The sequence below is a fragment of the Muscardinus avellanarius genome, assembly GCF_963383645.1.
Source record: "Muscardinus avellanarius genome assembly, chromosome: 14".
In the NCBI taxonomy this organism is placed as follows: domain Eukaryota; kingdom Metazoa; phylum Chordata; class Mammalia; order Rodentia; family Gliridae; genus Muscardinus; species Muscardinus avellanarius.
Genome location: NC_137800.1, coordinates 45,664,865 through 45,687,507, shown reverse-complemented (window position 1 = coordinate 45,687,507; position 22,643 = coordinate 45,664,865).

Below are 22,643 nucleotides of genomic sequence, written 5' to 3'. Positions count from 1 at the left end.
AGTATTTTCTCTAGTGCTGGTTTTGAAGACATAAATTCCTTCAGTTTCTGTTTGTCATGGAAGCTTCTTATTTCTCCATCTAATTTGATAGAAAGTTTTGCTGGGTAGGAAATTTTTGGCTGGAAGTTGTTTTCTTTCAGAGTTTGGAATATGTTACTCCAAGTCCTTCTGGCTCTCATGACTTGGTTTGGGAAGTCTGGAGTGATTCTAATAGGCTTGCCTCTGAATGTCCCTTGGCCCTTTGTTTTTGTTGCCTTTAAGATTCTCTGCTTGGCTTCCACATTGGTCATTTTGACAATTATGTGGCGTGGGGATCCTCTTCTCCGATCCTGTCTAAGGGGAGTTCTATAAGTTTCCTGGACCTGTGTATCAACCTCTTGCTCTATGTTTGGAAAATTTTCTGCTATTACTTCCTTGAAGAGATTGTTGATCCCTTTGGTTTCACTTTCTTTTCCCTCCTCTATTCCAATTATTCTTAGGTTAGCTCTCTTAAAATGGGCCCATATTTCTTCAATATCAGATTCCTGCTGTCGGATATTTTTTCCTAGATTAGAAACTATGCGTTCATTTTTGGAATGATCATCTTCTAAGAGCGAGATTCTATTCTCCATGTGTTCTAATCGGTTGTTTGTGCTTTGAATTGAGGGCTTTACTTCATTAATTGCATCCTTTATCTCGTTTTGGCTCTCTCTGAGTTCTTTTCGAAGCACCTCTATTATTTCTACAGTTATTTTCCTGATTTGATCTTCTAGAAATCTCTGATTTTCTGTTTTATCGGGTTCTGATGTTGTGGGGTTGTGAGCATTCATTGCTCCAGTATTATTCCTCTTTCCCATGATTTTGGAAGTTTGTGCCTTCTCTGGGTTCTTCCCTTGGGTCACTATGACTTCACTTAAGGTGCTCTGGATCTCGAGTCAGTAGTATCTCAGACCCCACTACTCCTTTACTGGGTTGTATCACAGAGTCTCCGACCCAGAGAGTCGATAGAGGCTGCTTTAGACTGTGGGGGGTGCCAGGTTGCACGTTCTCCTATGGTGTGATATCTCTGCCACCGCCCCTCCCCCACTGGGTCAAGTCCCAGGAAGTACAGTACTGGGATTTCTCCTCTGTGGCCCACAATTTGACTCACTGTTCTTGAGTACGCAGATGTAGCTGTACTGGATTCGGTGAATTTGCTGCTGCTGCCGCCGGTGGCAATATGGCGCTGCTGCCATGCCCTCGGCCGTGAGGCTGGCGTATTTCTTCTTGGTTTTGATTTCCACTCTGAATCCCTGCGGCGTGTGCTGAGCTCAGCCACTGGGAGCTTTAGATTTTACCTGCGGCGAGAAATCCCGCCTGGCTGTTCCGCAGCGGCTCACCTCGGCTTGCTGTAGCCGTCCGGTGAATTTGCCGCTACCGCTGGCAATATGGCGCTGCTGCTGCGTCCTCGGGCGTGAGGACAGTTATCTCCTCTGTGGCTCTGAGCTCTGTTCTCAGTCTGCTTTCTCTCTGGAGCCTGGTGATTTTTTTGTTTCTCTGGTGATGGTGTTTTCTGGCTATGAAAGGCGCTGATTTTGTGGTAATGGAGATTGGTTGTTAGCGGGGCTCTTAAGCCCCGCTTTTCTCGGTCGCCATCTTCCCGGAAGTCCTCTTAGTATAATATTCTTGAATTCTATCCATTTTCTCGTTAATGACATGATTTTGCTCTTCTTCATGGCTAGGTAAAATTCCGTGTGTGTGTATATACCATAGTTTTGTGATCCATTCATCTATTCATCTACACCCAGGCTGGTTCCATAATTGTCTACTGTGCATTGTGCTGCTATGAACATGGATATGTAAGTATCACTGTAATATTCTGGTTTCAATTCCTTTAGAAAGATGCCCAGGAGTGTTATTGCCAGCTTGCATGGCAGTTTCATTCCCAATCTTCAGAGGAGCCTCCACACCAGTCTCAATAGTTGCTGTACTAGTTTGCAGTCCCACCAACATATGTATGAGTCTTTATTTTCCCATATTATTACCAGGATTTTTTTTGTTTGTATTCTTTATAATTGCCATTCTAACTGGACTTAGAAATACAAATGGCCAAGAAATGTATGAAAAAAATGTTCAACATCTTTAGCAGTCAGAAAAATGCAAATCAGAACTACACTGAGGAGCCGGGCCTGTTGGTGCACCCTTGTAATCCCAGCATTAAGGCTGACAGGAGGATCACAGTTCCTGGACAGCCTCAGCTACGTACTGAGGTCCTTTGCAACTCAGTGAGACCTTGTTTCAAAATAAAGAATAAAAAGTAGAGATGGGGGTGTGTGTGGGTTGGAGGTACAATGCCCTGGGTTCCATCCCTAACACCGCAAAACAAACAAACAAACAAAAACAAAAAAACAACTACGCTACTATTCTCAGAGAAGATTCACTCAGAACCCACTAATTCAGATCTTCTGTGTCCCAGTGGATTCTGAGGTGCAGTCATACTGGGAACTCTTACTTAAAAAGAACCAATTCCCAACTGCCTTTTAGGCATCCATGCTATCCCAGACGCACAAGCACCTTAGTGTCCTCTGGAGACACCCCCTAGTTTCATGTCTTGAAGGTTTCTTACAACTTTCTGTTTGGTTTAGGTCTTAACTCAAAGTGTGGTCCATGGGCCAGTAACATCAGTCTCACCTGGGAACCCAGAACCACAGGATCAGAATCTGCCTGTTCACAAAATCCCCAGGCAATCTATTGCACTAGGTTGCTGAGAGTCTTGCTACATTGCTGAGGCTGTCCTCAAACCTATGATCCTCCTGTCTCAGCTTCCCCAATTCTGGAATTAAAGGTGTACACACCATGTCTGGCTTCAACATCAAAGTTAGAGAAACACTGTAAAGTCTTTCCCAGCTTGCATCTCTGGAGAACTGACATTCATACTTCAATTCCTGGTTCGAGCAACTCCTCTTCTGTGAAGCCTTTCCCAACAACACCCTTCACTCCAGTTAACCTAAATCACAGATGCTGTAAGTAGTAATTAAGTTCTTTTGGGAACAGAACTGCATCGCAGTGGAAATACCCATGCCATAGTAAACTCTGAGCATATTTAAAGAGGTTGAGTAAGAGGAAGTTCTTAAAGGCAAAATGAAGAGGATTACATAAGATATTTTGAAATAATACTCCTTGGCCACAAGGACTAAAAACAAAGGGGTGCCCATGCAAAGTTGAGCAGTTAAGGCAGCTGTCTTCATGGGAGCATTTTGTGTTGTGGTTGTTCGGGGCTGTCATTTTGGCAAACTTGTTTGCTAGTGGGCTATTGTGTATGAGAACTCTTCCTCCATGACCTCCTGGGTTATTTATTTTTATTAGGTTGACACAAGTGACTTCATTTTGATTCTGATAATTTCCACATAATCTTCACCTAAAATAATGAATTCCTCCCTCCGTATGCCCCAGTTTTACAGAGCGCCACAACAGAGAGCAAAATAATTCCCTGTGCCGGTGTTAAATAATATTAGGACCAAATGAAAATAGCCCAGCTGCTTGCTCCAGGATATGTGCACTCCAGGAAAAATACCAACTTCAAATCAACTGAAGGGCCCTCATCAAGACTCACAGCACAAATATTTAGAATGATTTCCAAACCTTTATGTCACTGTGTCCGCCAAGCTAAGCTATTAGGGCAAAATTCAGCCCAGTTCCAATCTCGCCTTGCAAGGCTTGCCTTAAGATCATCCAGCCCTGGTCCTGATGAAAAAAACAAAAACAAAAACAAAAACAAAAACCTCTAATTTATCTCTCTTTTTTAAGACACTACTAAGAAGTGATGTTTTCTCACAGTGCAGCAAATCTAATGAACTTATTGTCATTTAATGAAAATAATTCTTAGGCAGTGAATGGTCAACACACTCACCACAGAATATTGCAAATTTTTTTTGGTGTGTAGCAGCTATCTGTCCATTGCTGCGATGGGTACACACACACACACACACACACACACACACACACACACACACAATTTTGGAGTCATTGCCTAAACCAAAATAAAAATAATAGAAGGGAGTCTTTGAAAGCAATCTCCATGAAGAAAGAGATATCTGAATGGCTTATATCACAAAGAAGCAATAAATATTGGCAGAAAAAAAATCCAATTGTCTTATAGCTGCTACACTTTAAAGTCAAAGCAAGAACTAGTAGTTTCTTTTTTTCATACTCCTTTTCTTCTGCAGGGTTCAACGTGGCCCCAACAACACGGCTGCCCCCAACCCAAATGCGCACCCTAGACTCACACAGAGAGCATCAAAATAATAGACCCCAGCCAGGTGCAGTGGCACATATCTGTAATCTGGGTACTTGAGAAGCTAAGACAGGAGGACAGCAGGCTCAAGATCAGCCTCAGTAACTTATTTACCATCAGCCAGCTGAGAGTTACTCCTGTGCTCAAGCCCTACTCTACCTGCCCTCTTCCACTCCCTTCTGCCCCAGGAGCTCAGGACAACTACATTAATTCCACAGAGGAGCCAGTTTTCAATGCAGATGCTCCTGTGGAATTGTGAGGATGGAACATGACAACAGAACCAAAAGTTAAGGATTATTTGTGCATTCTGTATATATTTAGAAATTTATTACTTGTACTCCATTACCCGATGTCAATATAATATTTATGGTACATAACATAATATGGGATGTACATGATACCAGTCTCTCTCTCTCTCTCTCTCTCTCTCTCTCTCTCTCTCTCTCTCTCTCTCTCTCTCTCTTCTTCTTCTTCTTCTTCTTCTTCTTCTTTTTCTTCTTCTTCTTCTTCTTCTTCTTCTTCTTCTTCTTCTTCTTCTTCTTCTTCTTCTCTCTCTCTCTCTCTCTCTCTCTCTCTCTCTCTCTCTCGTTGTCTTGTAATTCCTCAAGAGTTATTGAACACAGAGAAAACCTAGATATTTAAAATGCCTGGGAAAGTGGGACTTGGTGGCACATGCTTGTAATCCAAGCATTTAGAAGGCTGAGACAGGAGCATCATAGTTCACAGACAGCCTCAGCTACTTAGTGAGGCCCTTTGCAACTCAGTGAGACCCTGTTTCAAAATAAAGAATAAGAAATAGGGCTGAGAGTCTCTTAGAGGTAGAATGCCCCTGGGTTCCAACTCCAGCACACAAAAAAACAAAAATGCGCAGGAATGTCTTAAGTTAAAAAGAGTTATAATGACAAATGTCTTTAGAGAAATGAAGCAAGATGTAGAACAACTTACACCTGCTGTAGTGGAAGACACTTCAGAGTAACATGGCAAAGGACACTGAAAGGGTCCCAGTATGAAAACACAAGGGGAACTTTCAGCAATGACATATTAGCTATTTATTGCAACATGACACATGACCTCCATACTTCATGACTTAAAACCACAAATATTTATTTTCTCACACAGCTTCTGGGGATTCAGAATGGGAAAGTGACTTAGTCTGACTCAACATCCCTCAAGGGGTTGCAGTCCAGGCATGCTAGGACTGCAGGCATCTGAAGGCCTGACTGGGCTTCGAAGATCACTCATGGACTCTGCCGTGGCAGGCACCCTCAGCTCCTTACCATCAGACTTCTGCATAGATTACTCACATTGTCCTTCTCATGACATGGCAGTTGATTTCTCCCAAAGTAAGTGACCAAAGAGGGAGCAAGCAGGGTGGGAACCATGATGCCTTTCATGATTTAGTTTCAGAAGTGACATTTCATTACCACTGCTGTCTTTTATTGATCACAGAGAACAGGCCTCATGTACTATGTCAGAGGACTCGTCAAAGTCTGAGTCCAGGAGTCCAGGCTCAGATGGGACTGTAGTGGAGCCAGACAAGCATCTCTGCTAATGAGTTAAGAGTTGGAAGCTGGACCCAGGAGCATCGCTGGAGGCCATAGATTCTGATAATCAGCAACAAAATTTCTGAGTACCCTGAAAATGGAAATAATAACAATTGTTTCTACCAGGTGAATGATAATTAAATGATGACAATCAACTGATAAATTAAGAGGATTTGAGTGAATTTAGCCCACAGAAATCCAGGCAATGTGGATTTATCTGAGAGGGCACTTTTAAGTCATGTGAACCAAGCAATTTTAAGCCCCACTCCCATCAATGTGGTCTTGAAAGAAACCAATAGCTTTCTTTAGAGAAAAAACACCAGCTTTCTCTAGCTTTCATTGGTTTAGGCCTTGCCTTACTTAACTTCAATAAGAGCATAATAATAGCTGCATTGGTGAGATTTTATAAGGATTTGAAATAATAATATATGTACATGTTATTTACGCAGTAATATATGTGTATATATGTTATGTATTTATTCAAGAATATATACACCTAGAATATATACACCTAGCAAGTATTACGCAATTGATAAATGGTAACTATTATAAAGATTACCTCACATTCTATGATATTGTAACCATTTGAATTGATAGATGCCTCTCAGGTTTTAGAAAGAAGTTCTTAAATTAATAAAAGATTTATCTCTCTTATTTACTAACAAATGTAACATTTCAGGAAACTAAGAAATAGCGAGGGGGGGAAAAAGAAGAAACATGCTATCTATTTCTACTCTAAGAAAATTTGCCCGCCATCCTTCCTGCGGGGCTTTGCCTATGAATTTCCCACACCAGAAGTCTGAGTGTACATAACACTCGCTTTGTGCTTCTTGGGGTAAATACCTTGGTATAGACTTCCTCTAGAATTTGGCACCTCTGGTTCCAGTGTGTCATGCTCAGAGCAGTGACTAGAGGGCAGCAGTAGAAGCGAACAAGGACAAAAGGCAGGGAATTATCCTGGTCTGTAGGTGTGTCAGGATTAGCTGAAGTTCACAGAGGCAGATCTCCTGCAGAGGATGGAAGCCCACTGAGGGGGACAGTGGGGAGCTCTAAGAGATTCTGGAGGTCCTGAGTGAGTTAGGGATGAAAGTTGCTTAACCATTTCTGGCTCAGTACCTCATTTAAAAATTGAAGCTGTGACATGCACCTACTTTTATAGGGTTTCTGGGAAGATAAATCAAATTAGTATGGTGCCCAGCACATTGTAAAGATGTTCTTGGTAAAATGCCAAGATTCAATGAGTCAGAAACTAGGGTTTCCTGAAGAGTGTTTAGCAGCCTAGGAATTCTTAATAGATTTCTTAAACATGAATGTCCTAAGTATTCATGATTAATTTTTACAACATTTGAAAGCGTATCTGGATACTATCTCGGTATGGGGTTGATCACTGATCCTAAATATTGTTAGCACATCCCAGTGTCTAAGAAACCACCAGGCGAGTAACCTAAGGAAGGGATGCTGGAAGGCGCGTGCCACCGGGAGACGACGGCTGCCACTAGGGGGCAGCAGCGACCGGGCTCCTAGATGCTCCCTGGGAGTGTGAAGGGATTAAGGCTGTGATTTGACAGCTAGAGAGCATTTATCAGAATTAACCATGCGCTATGCCACATACGCAAGAGATGCTACTCTGGCGTTTTTGAAAATTTACACACAAAGAATATTAAAATTGATTAGGATTCCTTACATTCAGAGGTCACATTTAATGCCTCATCCCTAGCTACTGGGGTACTTTGAATTATTTGACATATGAATATTTTAAGTCCCCAGCTATTAGGTTCTTTAAATTATTTGATATTTGTGTACAGTATTTAATTCCTATAACTTATGTATTACACATTTATAACATTATATGCCATATAAAACATGTATGTATATATTAACATATTGCATAACATTAATATTTCTTTTTCAATAAATTTTTATTGGTGCATTGAAGTCATACATCTCAATGGGATAAAATACTTGTGGAGATATACATGCACACATCACCCAATCAGCCCCTACCCAATCTCTAACCCCTTCCCTCCCCCTTCCTCCTACCCATGCTTGGCTTCCTGATTGACTTTGATATGTTTAAGTACATCATGTGCTTTAAAGAGTTTCCCTTATTCTCCCTCTTATCCCCTCAGATATGTCACCTTCATTGCTCCTCTATAGGGTCCCTTCTTCATCTAGAGTTCCTCCTGTTACCCATTTCTCCCATATATATATATATATATATATATATATATATATATATATATTGGGGGGGTGGTACTGGGGTTCCTGGAAGCCCTTCTACCTCCGGGCTACACTCCCAGACCTATTTTTACATTTTCATTTTTGGAAACAGGGTCTCCTAAGCCAGCGCATGCGGCTGGCTTCGAACCTGCGTGATCCTCCTGTCTCTGCCTCCCAAGCGCAGGGATTACAAGCATGCGCCACCACGCCCGGCTCTCCCCAATATTTTGCACATTAAGAAAAGCATCTGATTTCTTATTTTTGTGTTTGTGACATTTCACTGTAAATGCCATAATTTTGTTCTCCCTTATGCTGAGCAAAATTCCACTGTGTACATATCCCATAGTTTTGAAATCCACTCATTTGTTGAAGGACATCTTGGCTGGTTCCACAGTTTGGCAATGATGAACTGTGCAGCTATGAACATAGTTGTTCATGCATTAGTTTGGTATTTGGGGTTTCATTCTTTTTGGTAGATACCCAGAGGTATTGCTGGATTATATGATAAATTCATTTTCCTTCTTCTGAGGATCTTCTATAATGTTCTCCAAAGTGGTTGCACCAACTTGCAATCCCACCAACAACGTATTAGAGCTTCTATTTCTCCACACTTATTCCCACTTACTGAAAACCCGAAAGCCAGAAGGTGAGTAACTTTGACAGGATGATCCACTCACAACCAATTTTTTTTTTTAATAGAGGTCACTTGGGTCTGGAAATCTGCTGAGAGATTAGGTGAGGCAGTGGCAGCTTCTAGTGCTTCCTGGCCACACAGCTGAAGAAACCCACTGGCCCTTTGCTGTGAAGGAGGCCCCAGTTCCAGACCTATCACGCAACGGGCTCTGGACCTGGCCTCGCTGGCTCCAGACCCAGCCATGCCGCTCAGCAGGCTCTGGTTACTGTCACTGTGGATATGACATTCCTATTTTCATGTAAATTAATTAAAAAAATATATTAGCCAGTTCCCTAGCTGCAATGGGTTTTATCTCCCCACTGAAAGTGGAGGCTCACAGCCTCACCATGGAGAGCAGGATCTGCTGCTCCAAGCACACCCTGGCCCCCAGCGCAGCACAGAGAAGCGCAGCGGCCAATAACTGAGGTCTCCTGTGACCACCGACACAGCAAGCCAGCCCAGCAAATAGGGCGGAGCTCCCTCCAACTTGCCCCAGACATTTTTTTTACATAGTATGTTGTCCAGAATTCCTGCACATGTGCGGCAAGAGCAGTCTACTTTTGGGGAGATATTTTCAAAAATTCAAGGTGGATTGGATTGGATCTCTCTGCCTCTCCCAAATATTGGCCGCTGCCGCTACCGCCAGTTTGGTCCATTTCTGCAAAACTTTTTCTCACATAGTAGGTTGTTCAGAGTTCCTGAGCAGGTGGGACATGAACAGTCTTTTTTGGGGGCCGATTTCTCCAACAGTTCAATGAGGGTTGGATTGGTTTTATCTATTGCTCCCAAATACTGGCTGCCGCTGCCATTGCCATTTCCACCATCTTCGTCCGTCTCTTCTTTCTTATATTTTAGTTAGGAAGTCATGGCTATAAATGTCTCTATATATTGTCCCAATCATATATTAAACCAAAATCTGATGTCCAGGGTTTCTCAGAGGAATACCTATCCTATTTAGCCACTGCCAGCTATTGTTGCTGTGGCCGCCACCATCTTCCCAGAAATCCCCAACATTAATATTTCTAACATATTATATTCATATAACATGTTTATTTGGTATACTAACTAAAATATAAATTAATGTGCTTCTTAATGTGTTTTATATCATTAACTACTGTACAATTACATAATAGTTATATAATTAATAATATAGTTGTAATATGTTATTCCAACAAATACTGTACACATCTATGTCAAATAATTAAGGTTAATATATAATTTAAATAAAAATTGTACATCAAGGTGTGAAAGATTTCCAGAAGTCCTACACTCAAGCAAAGAAATCCATTTAACTTTATTCAGCCTAATTGTTTCCCAAGTTACTTGACAACAAAAATCCTTCCAGAGGACACTTTGGAAACTATGTCTCAAGTTGTTTTTCTTTCTTTCTCCTTCCTTTCTTCCTTTTCTTGTGAGCGTGGTACTAGGGGAAAGCAGGGGCCTTCTACCTCAGGGCTACATCCTCAGACCTATTTAAATTTTTATTTAGAAACAGACCCCCTTTTTTTTTTTTGGTGGTACTGGGGTTCCTGGAAGCCCTTCTACATCCGGGCTACACTCCCAGACACCAGACATATTGCGTGATTCTCCTGTCTCCGCCTCCCAAGTGCAGGGATTACAAGCGTGTGCCACCACGCCCGGTGACCTATTTAAATTTTATTTTGCTAAGTTGTGGAGAGCCTCAAGCCTCATTGAGTTGCAAAGGCTGGCTTCAAACCTATGATCCTTCTGTCTCAGCCTCCCAAGTACTTGGATTAAAGGTGTGCACCATCACACCCAGTCGACTTCTCAGATTTTAAAAGAAGGACTCAGACAAACTAAACCAAAAGGAATTGGATGGTGCTGTGGTGACAGGTAGGGCACCCGCAGGGCCCTGAAGGCCTCTTGCCTCCTGCCTGCACCCCTCATCACCCCCTGGGGTGGGAGGCTCGTCTGGGGGGCTCTGTACCTCTCCTCACCCCTGAGCCCTGGGGAAGAGGTGTACTAAAAGAAACAGCCTGCTCAGGCCCCATCAAAGCTTAATAAATGTTTGCTTCCCCTACTCCCTGGAATTTTTGTTTGTTTTGTTTCTTCTGGTATTTGCGTTTTTTTTTTTTTTTTCTTTTTTGTTTGGGGACTTGGGATTAAACCCAGGGGCATTCTACCTCCAAGCTAAACTGCCAATCCTATTTATTTATTTGTTTGTTTGTTTATTGTTTATTTATTTTGCAGTACTGGGGATGGAACCCAGGGGCATTCTACCTCCGAGTTATACCTCTCAGCCCTATTTTTTATTCTCTCAGCCCTATTTTTTATTCTTTATTTTGAAACGGGGTCTCACTGAGTTGTAAAGGGCCTCACTAAGTAGCTGAGGCTGGCCATGATCCTCTTGTCTCAGCCTCCCAAATGCTGGGATTGCAAGCCTACGTCACCACGCTTGGCTTTTATCTTTTTATTTTGAACCATGGTCTTGCTAAGTTGCGGAGGGTCTCCCTGAGTTGCTGAGGCTGGCCTTGAACCCGTGATCCTCCAGTCTCAACCTCCCAAGTACTGGGATTATAGGCATGCACCATCACACCGGGATAGACACAATCTTTTGAAACTGACTTTCTAACAATTGCCTTATGCCCCTATCTTTCTTTGTGGATGAAAGGTAGAGATAAGGCTTCTCTAAAGCAGCATAAATACTTTCCATTTTGTATTGTTGGAACGTGACAAACGTCATGCTCTGCTCTGTAAATGGTGTCCTGACCGACTTAATGACATTAGCCTTTGTCCCATTTGTTACCTCTTTTATCTGCTTTACCAGTTTGTAAACATGGAGAGCTGGGTGTGGCAAGCCTCAGATTCCTTATCTGTAAAATGACCTCAAGGATATTTATCCTGCAGAGTTTTGTAAACCAGGATTCTTAGAATACTAAGTAAAACCCAAAATATGTGTAAAACAATACCAAAGACATACCAGCACTCAATAAATGATTATTGGCATTATTTCCATATCTGCTATTAATATCAACTCTATGAGGCTGGGAAGATATCCAGATCTGAAGTATGTGCAGCCATTAGAGTAAATCTAGCATTTGGTCTTGGTTGAATATTTTAAAGGGTTGGAAGAGTTCTTAGAAATTACCTTTTATAGATGAGAAAAGAGAAACTGAGTTTGATAAGAACCAAGCAACGCTCTCCTGTTTAGCACAGGAGCATAAATTACCAACAGACAACATTCATATCCCACACTAAGAACAGAAAATCTTACTGAAGAGTTAAAAACCAAACATGATTCATAGCCAGGTGTGGTGGCGCAAGCTTGTAATCCCAGCATTTGGGAAGCTGAGACCGGAGGATCGCTGGTCGCCGACAGCCTTAGGTATTCAGTGAGGCCCTTTGCAACTTAGACCCTGTTTCAAAATAAAGAATAAACGTAGGGCAAGGGGTGTAGCTCGAAGGTCGAATGCCCCTGAGTTCCATCCCCAGACCCGCAAAAAAAAAAAAAAAAAAAAGACTCATAACTAAAGTGCACACACCAAAAACTTCATTTTGCATGGTCCCAGGGATTCTATAACTTAGGAAAAATTGCGTGCTTAATAACAAATTTGACCTTCCAAGATACTAATGATCTGCAGCAAATGTTCTCGGTGTTTTGTTTAAACGCCTGCTCGCTGGTGTTTGGACCAGCTGATTTTCTTTCTCCAGCCTGGGTGAAGCAGGCAGCAAAAGCAAGCGCTCCTCACAGCACTAGATGGCGCTAAGCCCGCTGCGGAGGACGCGAGGCGCCCTCAGTGTAGGGAGGCGGAAGAGGTCTCCAAAAGAAGTTCCCGGCCCTGGCTCGGTTTTAAATGTTCACACTCGGATGTAAAAGCAGATGAATTAAACATATCATTCTCCCGCATATTTAAAGTTAATCGAACTTAGTAAAAATAGACCAGAGCTAGAGAAGCAGCTCTCAGCCCAGCATCTCTGGGCCACCTCAAAGAATCAGGGAGGAGGCTCCCTAGGAAATCCAATCTGCAAGCTCCAGGCGCCTCACAAAACAGGAAACGAACACATTCTGGACCTTTTTTCCAGATAAAGTCGGCCATTTATAATATTTGTGCAGAGATAATGGGAACTGAATACTAAGAGCTAGTGGAGGAGGCGCATTTCTAGAATGTACGGATGATCAAGGCAAAGGCAAAAACAGATGGAAAGGAAAATGGGAAGGAAGAAAAAAAAGTTTCAGAACACCAAAGTGTGGGGCGTTGGAAAGTGAAGCTTTGAGTAGAAGCCAGAGTTTAAAAGTTACAGAGCTGCAAGGAGCCTTTTATGGAAGCAGAATGGGGCCTAAAGACTTAATTTGTAAAAAAGCAAAAACAAAAACATGCGGATAATGAGTGGCAGGCAGACAAAGGAAAGGACCCTCGTTTTTGCTAACTGGTGCTCTTTAAGCATCCGATCTGAAACATTTTACAAAATCCAAGTAAATCCACGTGGAAACATCATCGCCGTGGCCATTCTTTCTCTGTCTAGGCGTGCACATGCGCACACGTGCCCCCCAAGATCACAATACAGGAAATTGAAGGAAGCCATCTGAAACTTCAACAACGGCAAGGCCGCCACAGATAACATATCAAACGGCAGGCTGGAAATGAGCCCCGCTGGCATTCACACAGGAAGCCAGCTCCAGCTGCTTAGCCTGACTCGGTAATCAGTTCCATTCTCACAGAAGAATGCCAGAGCAAAGCCAGAAGGGAGAGAGAAAGCGAACCAACAACCTTTCTTCCCGAGGAAGAGGAACAGTCCAGCAAATTTACAGAGGCCCAGCTGGTTTAGAGAGTTGTGCAGGACATTGTCCCCAGCCCAGCGAAGCCACATATCAAGGCAGATTCTGCGGTAACTCCAATAAACCAAAGCCACATTGGCCCTCAGTTGTGCTGGTGTTTTATGTGAAAGTACTGTAGACCTACACATCGCCGATGACTACCAGATGCATTTGGGTCTGGTGGAAAGTGCTGAGCAGACCTGTGTGGTTCAGTCACCACGCAGCAACTGGGTGATCCCTGGCAAGCTACCTCACTGTTCTGAGACTCTTTCTTCTATCAAAGTGGGATGGGCTGTTACCTCACAGAATAGTTTTTCCTTAGGAAGAAGGTCTCAGTGACCTATGGCATAAAGGTGGAACAGGAAGTTCAGCCTCGTGTCCTTTGTTTTTCTGTTTTGCCTCATTGGAACAGACTGGCCTCAGGTGCAAAGGGAAAAGAAAATGCCTCCTTTGCTTCCTAGCTACTTTGGAGTCCTCTGAGGTCTACTGTAGACCAGAGGTCCTCATACTTTTTTTTTTTTTTTTTTTTTTTTGGTGGTGGTACTGGGGTTCCTGAAAACCCTTCTACCTCTGGGCTACAGTGTCTCTTAAGCCAGTGAGGCTGGCTCCGAACCACTGTGATCCTCCTGTCTTTGCCTCCCAAGCACTGGGATTACAAGTGTGCGCCACCACGCCCGGCATTCACACATTTTTGCTATTGTTGTTGGTACTGGGGATTGAACTCAGGGCATTCTACTTCTGACCTATACCCCCAGCCCTATTTTATTTTGAAACAGGGCCGCACTAAATTGATAAGGGTGTCTCTGAGCTGCTGAGGCTAGCCTCGAACCTCCAATCCACCTGTTTCCGCCTTTCAGCTACTAGGATTACAAGCGTATGCCACAGTACCTGGCTATCTTCAAACATTTTTTTTTTTTTTATCTCAGAATCCACTATACTCTTAAATGTTGAAGATTTCAAATCTGTTTTATGTGGGCTAACAACACAGTAGTCTCCCTTTATTCATAAGCGATACTTTCCAAGACCCCTTAGTGAATGCATGAAAATTCTCCATGTTTTCATATATATATATATATATATATATATATATATATATATATATATATATATATATATATATATGCCTGCAATGAAATTTACTAGTATTATCATGTGAGCTTGGAAATAAAGGAAAAAATTCATCCCCTTTCAGATGGTTCAAAAGGAAAACTCCAAAATTGCAAGACTATGATAAATCAATCATCACAATTAAGAATACAAACCAGGTGTGGTAGTACATGCTTTTTTTTTTTTTTTTTTTTTTTGGTGGTACTGGGGATGGAACCCAGGGGTCTTCAACCTCTGGGCTACACTTCCAGACCTATTTTATATTTTATTTGGAAACAGGGTCTCTTAAGCCAGCTGAGGCTGGCTTCGAACCTGCGTGATCCTCCTGTCTCAGCCTCCCAAGCGCGGGGATTACAAGCGTGTGCCACCACGCCCGGCTGTGGTACATGCTTATAATCCCAATACTTGGGAGGTGGAGACAGGAGGATGGCAGGCTCAAGGCCAGCCTCAGAAACTTAGCAGACCCTGATTCAAAATAAAAATTAAATAAGGCTGGGGGTTTCACTCAGGGATAAAATTCCCCTGGGTTCAATCCCCAGTACCAAAAAAATAAAAATAGATATGCATCTTGTTCTCATTAGTCAAATTTTTAAGTCTTAGATTTATAAGAATACTTTTAATATAATTCCTTTTTGACTCCACATATACTATATAGGCTAAACATTTCAGTACTCTGTCAAGTTGATTACAGTGAATGACAATTTTTATAAATTATTCGATCTTCAGTTATCTCAATATTTGACAACTTTTTGAGGTTTCTCCTGATTTTCAATCTTAGATACAATGTTTTTTTTTTCTTTGCAATTTGTTATGAAACACTTCTCCCTGAATTCTATTCTAGAGTTTTCCAAGTAATACTTTCAACCATGGTTGACCACAAGTGATTGAAGCTTTGGGAAGCAAAACCGTAGACAAGAGGGTACTACTGAATTTACCACGTTAGAAATTAACACTCAGATATCTTCATTTCTTTCTATATTTAAGTATAATATCAATGTTTACATATTAATTATCATGTTAAGCATATTAAATAGGCACTCAGTGATTGAAAGTTAATAAAATCAACTTTTACTAATTTATCAAAGCATTCTCAAAGTAAACTGGCATATATTTTGCTATGCATGTAAGGTGACAGTTTGGTGCCACTGTCTTGATATATCTGTAATAAGAGCAGTTTTGAATTATAAATACAGTGAAAAGAGAATTAAAACCCCAGAATTATTATAAAAATAATTTGGGCTTAGACTCCTCAGCTGATTCTCAGGGAGGGACACCACCCTCAGTGGTCCACAAAACACACTTTGAGAACTACTTCCCTAAGCCCTTTTCCACACCTAATTCCCCTCTTTCTTAGCTCTCCCAATCCCTGGTAATATTTAGGTCCTACAAGTTTCCCTACTGTGGCACTCAATAGAATGTCCTATTTCCCCAAGTTTCCAGACTTAACATTTACTGTACTTCTAGTCTCAAAAAATTTTAAATTTATATATTGTGTACCTACTATATATATATATATATATCAACACTGTTCCCAAGTGCTGAGCATACAGAAGTCAACAAAGCAAGTAAGTCACTCTCATGAACCTTAAATTGTAGAGGAAGAATAATAGTAAAAAAAAAAAAAAAAAAAAAAAAAAAAAAACAACAACAACAACAACAACTTGTGAACAAATTAATGTGCAAGATAACTTCAAGCAATTTGTGTGTGTGTGTGTGTGTGTGTGTGTGTGTGTGTGTGTGGTACTGGGGATACAACCCAAGGGCATTCTACCTCTAAGCTAAACCCCCAGCCCTATTTTTTATTCTTTATTTTGAAACAGCGTCTCACAGAAACAAAGGTCCTCACAAAGTAGCTGAGGCTGTCCATGAACCACGATCCTCCTCTCAGCCTCCCAAATGTTGGGATTACAAGTGTGCGCCACCACACCCAGCTTAACTTCAAGCAATTTTTTTTCTTTTTCTTTTCTTTTTTTTTTTTTTTTTTTTGTGGTACTGGGGGTGGAACCCAGAGGCTTTCTACCTCCGGGCTATGCTCCCAGACCAAATTTATATTTTATTTGGAAACAGGGTCTCACTAAGTTGCTGAGAGCCTCACTAAGTAGCTGAGGCTGGCTTCGAACCTATGCAATCCTCCTGTCTCAGCCTTCCAAGCGCTGGGATTACAAGCGTGCGCACCACACCCAGCTTAACTTCAAGCAATTTCTTTTCTTTTCTTTTCTTTCTTTCTTTCTTTCTTTTTTTTGTGTGTGTGTGTTTGGTACTGGGGGTGGAACCCAGAGGCTTTCTACCTCCGGGCTATGATCCCAGACCAATTTTATATTTTATTTGGAAACAGGGTCTCACTAAGTTGCTGAGAGCCTCACTAAGTAGTTGAGGCTGGCTTCGAACCTATGCAATCCTCCTGTCTCAGCCTCCCAAGCGCTGGGATTACAAGCATGCGCCACCATGCCTGGCTCAACTTCAAGCAATTTTAAGTGCTGTGATAATCATAAAAAGAAATGTGGCTGAAAATAGTAATCAGGTGAGCCAAGAGTGAAATGCTTCCCAAATGAGAGGAACCATGTTTGTGCAACCAAAACAAATTGTCCTTAATGAGTAGACAGGGAACAGGAGAAGATGACAGAGAGAATCCAGCTAGGGTAGAATTGCAGTGCCCCTGGAGAACTGGCAAGAAGGTAGAGGGGGGAAAGTGTGGTTATTTGCATTTGAAAGGGTACTGTCCTACCCAGGAGGCTTGCCAGGCTAGGGTGGGGAGCAGATCGCAAGGTTCCCCCAAAGGGAAGTCGCTGGGTTGGGACAAGGAGTCCCACTGTCCCACTGAAAGCCAGAGTGGCACACTGGTATTTTAGTTACTTTTTATTCTGCCTGGCACTGGTGGTAGAGGGTGCGAGAGCGGTCATTTGTAATATGAAGCCATTACCCTGGTCAGCAGTAACCAGTTGCATCACCATACAGAAGCCCGCTGTTCTTTCTGCTTCGAGTACTAAAGTGCCACTTCTGGAACACACTTTTTCCATTCCTGCCATTATTCACCTAAACCAGGTATCTAGGCAAAACCACACACACCAGGAAAAAACAATAACAAAAAACAACACTAACTACAGGAATATCTTAGAGGTCCTGTTGGGAAAAGCACATTACCACAGAGGAAATATTGAGAACTTTTCTCTAGAATGAAGTTCTGCCTTGTTTCCGTGTCCCCTTTAGCCCAGCAGGCTGCTGCTGCTGCTGCTGCTGTTGCTCAGGCTGAAGGAATGTGTCATCTGGGTGGGGGCAGGACCAGTCTGTCCCCTCACTGAGTCTGCCTGGCGCTTCCCCTTCCCCTGCATCTCTTCCCTTTGTGTGAACTTTCCTTCCTCCGATGCTGCAGAGCCATGGTATTGTTTTATGGGCTTCATGCGTTTTCCTTAAATATGATTACTGGAGCTCCAGCAAAGCTGTTTGGGATCTCCCACCAGTCATTTCTCCTTCAGCCACTTCTCGGATTTTTCCTGCTGTACAAATGCTCATCCAAAGCCTTGGCTCCATCTCCTATACTCGTTGAGTCCTAAAATACTTCCCCTTCTCATTAAGTCATCAAATCCTTGAGAGCAAGCCCATTGTTTGTTTGGGTTTTGTTGTTGTCTTTCTTGCACTGGGGATGAACCCAGGAGCATTCTACCTCTGAGCTACACCCCCAGCCCTTTTTGATTTTTTTGTTTTGAAACAGGGTCTCACTAAATTGGTGAAAATCATACTACACTGCCGATGCTCTCCTCAAACCTGCAATCCTACTGTCTCAGTCTCCCGAGTGCTGGGGTTTATAGGAGTATGCCACACCGCCTGACTAGGGCTATTGTGTTTCATCAAATCCCTACGGTCTTGGCCTTGCAGAGTGTTGGTTTTAATGTAAGGATGTTAGAAAATTTGATTAGAAAGACTACTGCACAGGCTTCTTCATATTCTCCCCAGAAACACCTGAAGGTGAAGTGATATTGTCATGTGATACAGTAGTGGGGAAATGATCCTTATCTCTCACCTCTATTTTCTTCTCTCTCTCTCTTTTTTTTTTTTTTTTTGGAGGGGTACTGGGATTGAGTCCTGGGGCATTCTATCTCTGAATTATACCCCCAGACCTATTTATTTTATTTTATGTACTACGGATTGAACCTAGGAACATTCTACCTCTGAGCTAGACCCCAGCCCTGTTTTTTCTTTTTCATTATTTTGAAAAGGGACTTGCTAAGTTGCTGAGACTGGCCTCGAACCTGTAGTCCTCTGGCCTCTGCCTCCCAAGTACTAGGGTTAAAGGCACGTGTCACCTTGCTTGGCTTCTCATCTCTTTTTCAAGGTGGCACTCTCTGGCCCAGTCTGTAATTTATCACATGGCCTCTTTTTAGGTTGGCTTCTAAAATGCTTGAAGACAAATATCTAGGCCACATCTAGCCACCGTGCATAAGCATCTAAAGACTAGACATTGAACGGCTTCGCCTCATTTCTCCCAGCTCCCGTGTTCTTTGGTCCTGGCTCCCACACTCCCACCATTGCTGTTTTGTCTTCCCTTCTAAACCTTTGCATGTGGCCTGAATACAGTTTGTCTTCTAAAAGTAGAGCCCACATAAACTTTAACAAGTTGGTCCTGCATTTCTATCACAGGAACATTTTTCCCATTTAAAAGTGTCACGTCTCAGAACAGGCCTTCGCTTTGGGCTCTGGAGAATAGAGCAAGGGAACAGCAGATTTTAATAAGGAAAGGCAAGTCCGAGTCACAGGGGAGCCTCATAGTTTGCACAGCTGCCTAACCTGGTCTAACACCAGCAGCGTTCATGTAAGTGATGCACGAGTTATTAGCCTTGCCAGGCTCACGGCAGGATCACCACGGGGCAGGCCGTAGCTAAGAGTGGGGGAGCTAGGAGGAAACCATCCAGAGGACAAGGAAAGCCAGGGACATCCTGTTCTCCTTCATCTTCCTCAGTAAACTCATGCTCTGCAAATCAAAACCGGGACAACCAGGGTACATTATAGCTGGGCACTGTATCCTATTTACCTGCATTCTTTCCTTTGTACCTGGACTTCCGTTCTCTTTAGTTTCTGTGAGGGTCTGACTCCTCTCTTAGCTTCTTGAGATGGCGCTTGCTTTCTGTCTCCCTGGGCCTGTCAGCCCCTTGTTTTGGGCATCTCCACTCCTCCTCAGTAGCCAGTGGTAGGTGTGGGAGGGGGAGGACTGCATATGATCAGAAGCATCTGATCCAAACCACGCTGCTTAAAATTGCCCCTAAGTGAATGTGGTGAGAGCTGTGTGAGTGTTCCAAACCTTAACTGCTCAGATATTTTCCTTCAACTTTTCCACCCCCCCTCATATAATGAAGCTCAGGAAGAAGAGAAATAAAAGGAGCTAGAGGGCTAATCAAGGTATAATTTCTATCATGTAATACCAGCTCATTAATTTTTAGGCCAACCTTCATTGTTTTGTAGCATTCCTACAGGACCTCCATGAAAAATCGTAAGTACTGATAATGTTAGATTTTTTTAATGCAGAAATAACAAATTTCAGTTATCTTCCTTTGGCTCTCCAGAACCAAAGGAGGAAGATTTTATAAAGTTGACTGAAGAACACTATTGTGGTTATAGAATGTTCCCTAAAGAGCTCATGCATTAGTGTCCAGAGTTGATGCAATTAAATCATGAGAGTTATAGTCTCATCAGTGCAAATTCATTGTAATGGGTTTACTGGGCGATGGGTATGTGTGGGATGTGGCTGGAGAAGCAGGGTCCCTGGGGCATGGCTATAGGGACTGTGCTTTTGTCTTTGAAACTCCTTTCTTGCTTACTCTCCTGCTTCTGACCTCTGTGAAATGAGAACAAAGCCTCTTTCCTTCTTTCTGCTTCCTGGGGTCATGCCCCGAACTCTACAGACCCAGCCTGGCATGGGCTGAAACTCTGAGATCTCCAAAAACTGAGCAAATAAATCTTCCTTCCTCTAAACTGGATTACATCAGTAAGAATGTAAACCATGACAGATATCCAGCACGCACTTCCATTGTTCATCAAAGCAAGTATGCTCTAGCAGTGGCTGATGAGAAAGAGGACAGCTTTCTGACCTTAATTCCCAGAACACATTGCTGAGCATGTGGGAATCCAGCTGACCTTGGGAAACATGTGACATCGCGCTGCACTGCAAGGACCGCAGTTGGAGGACTGAGGATGCTTCCTGTCTCAGAGGAACCGTGGGCACAGTGGGAAGAACAGCAAATTGAAAGAATTGAATTTCATTTTCCACTTCTGGCTTTTAATGCTGTCACTCCAAATGCTGAAGGGGTCAGGAAAACCACTTATTGTCAGACAATGGTGTGAATTACATGGCTGTGAACAAAAGAACTGCTCTGGCTTCTAGCCTGGCAAGCAGCCATCCGACTAGCTGACATACCTGGAAGCCAGGTTTTAATCATCTGCATGCCCCACCATGCATCCTGTAGTATATTAGTCAGGCTTCTCCAAAGAAATATAGCCAATGAAGGAGATGTATTGTGAAAAATCTGCTCATAAGATTGTAGAGACTGGGATCTTCCAAATTTGCAGGGCAGCCCCACAGGCTAGACATTCTGGCAAGAGTTTATCTTGTGGTCTTGAATCTAGAGGCAAAATCTCTTCCTTTTCCAAGGACCTCAGTCTTTTCTATAAAGGCTCAACTGATTGGATGGAGGATAATCTGCTTTGTCTCAATTCCACTGATTTAAATGTTCATTATATTTAGCAGGGCGTGGTGTTATAATGCCTGAAATTCCAGTACTTTGGAGGCTGAGACTAGAGGATCTGAGACTGAGACTCCTCTCATCAACTTAGCAGGACCCTCAGTAACCTAGCAAGACCTTGCTTCAAAATTAAAAAGCAAATTATATCAGGTCATGCATATTTACTTTCTCAAACAATTATCATTTCATTATAGTGAAAGCACTCATACTTTTTTTTCTAGCTTTTATTTTTAATTTTTTTAAAGATGGAATTTTAAGAATGGCAAGATCTGTATAGCATGAAATTGACTATTTGAACCATGTAGCTCAGTGACATCGAGTACACTCACATTTTGATGCAACCATCAGTACCACCCATAACCAGAACCTTGTCATCTTCCCAAACCAACTAAACAACAACTTCCCCTTGTCCCTTTACCCCAGCCCCTGGCAACTAACATTCTCTTTTCTGTCTCTATGAATTTGACTACTGGGTACCTCATGTGTGTGAAATCATACATTTCTCTTTTTATTTCGCTTAGCATAATGGATTCAGTGTTCACTCATGTTATACCATGTATGAGAATTTCATTCATGTCCACGCCTGAAGAGTGTGCCATTATATGTATATATCACATTTTCACTCATTCATCTAACAATTGATTTTCGGTGTGTGTGTGTGTGTGTGTGTGTGTGTGTGTGTGTGTGTGTGTTGAGATAACATTTAAGCTGAGATCTAGAAAATAAGACGAGGCCAGCTCTGAGGAGCTGAGTTTGCCAACATGGTGATAGATAACCTAGAGAATGAGGGCGATGAAATGGAGGGACCGGGTGAACTCCCAGGGGCACCTGACCTGGTGGTCACATTCTGTCACATTCCCAGAGAGAGCAAAGTGAGGAGGGGGAGGGCTACAGGAAAGGCAGACGTATGTGTATGTGTTGGGCATGTCAGGCTGCTGATGACTGTGGGTATTCTAAGGGGAGATGTCAAATAGGTATGCATGAGTCAGGATCCTGGCAGGAAAACGGGGTAGTTTGAGGAGAGTTTAATAAAAGGAGTATTTATAAGTGTGAGTAGAGTTAAGGAAAAGCTCAGAGAGATGGCAGTCTCTTAAAACTAGTAGCAGTGGGGAACATTACCATGTTTTGGTGTGAAAAAACAAGAGAAATAGATAGCAACTGGCACAGAGGGAGAGGGAGAGGGAGAGAAAAGGGGGAGGGAGGGAGGGAGGGAGGGAGGGAGGGAGAGAGAGAGAGAGAGAGAGAGAGAGAGAGAGAGAGAGAGAGAGAGAGAGAGAGAGAGAATGAATATATAAGTGGGGTAGACAGCAATAGCCTCCTGACAGGAGCTGCAGCCTTC